This window comes from Propithecus coquereli, unplaced genomic scaffold (genome assembly GCF_000956105.1).
Source record: "Propithecus coquereli isolate 6110/MARCELLA unplaced genomic scaffold, Pcoq_1.0 Scaffold45, whole genome shotgun sequence".
NCBI lineage: Eukaryota > Metazoa > Chordata > Mammalia > Primates > Indriidae > Propithecus > Propithecus coquereli.
In genome coordinates, this window is record NW_012150285.1 from 1,270,786 (window position 1) to 1,271,405 (window position 620).

Here is a 620-nt window from a genome sequence, read left to right on the forward strand (position 1 = left end):
TGTTTAACATGTTAGAAAAATAAATATATTCTCTCTATTTTTTTCATCCCATGCTAATTGTAGCCTGTTTGTTTTGTAGTTCATATGCATGAAGTAACTAAATGCTGGCAAGAAATTTTAGCTGGGCTCAGCGTTTAGGAAGCCAAAAGATTTTGAAAGAAGATGGCATTCTTTAGCTTCCAAAATGTTGACTCTGGATTTAGCAGTCATTTAGTAATAATAGACTACCCACTGACTCGAAGGTCAGAATCATAGGCTGATTAGAACATAGTGATTATGTGAAGAAAGAAACATTGGGTCACCCAGTGCCAAGTTTGAATTGGATTGTGTTCTGTGACCTACTTTCCTTAGATTGGCTTGGTCTCTACCAGACATGTACCAATATTCTCTGGAAATTATTAACAGTTATTATTTAAAATTTGAAGGTTTCGAAGGAGTCATATATTACTGAGTCTAACCTTCCCAGAAATACCATTAATGTAGTAATTTGTTAAAATTATGTGATATAAAGAATATTACAGCAAAGATGTGGAAACAACCCAAGTGTCCATCAATACATGAGTGGATTAATAAAATGTGGTATATGTATACCATGGAGTACTATTCAGCTTTAAGAAACA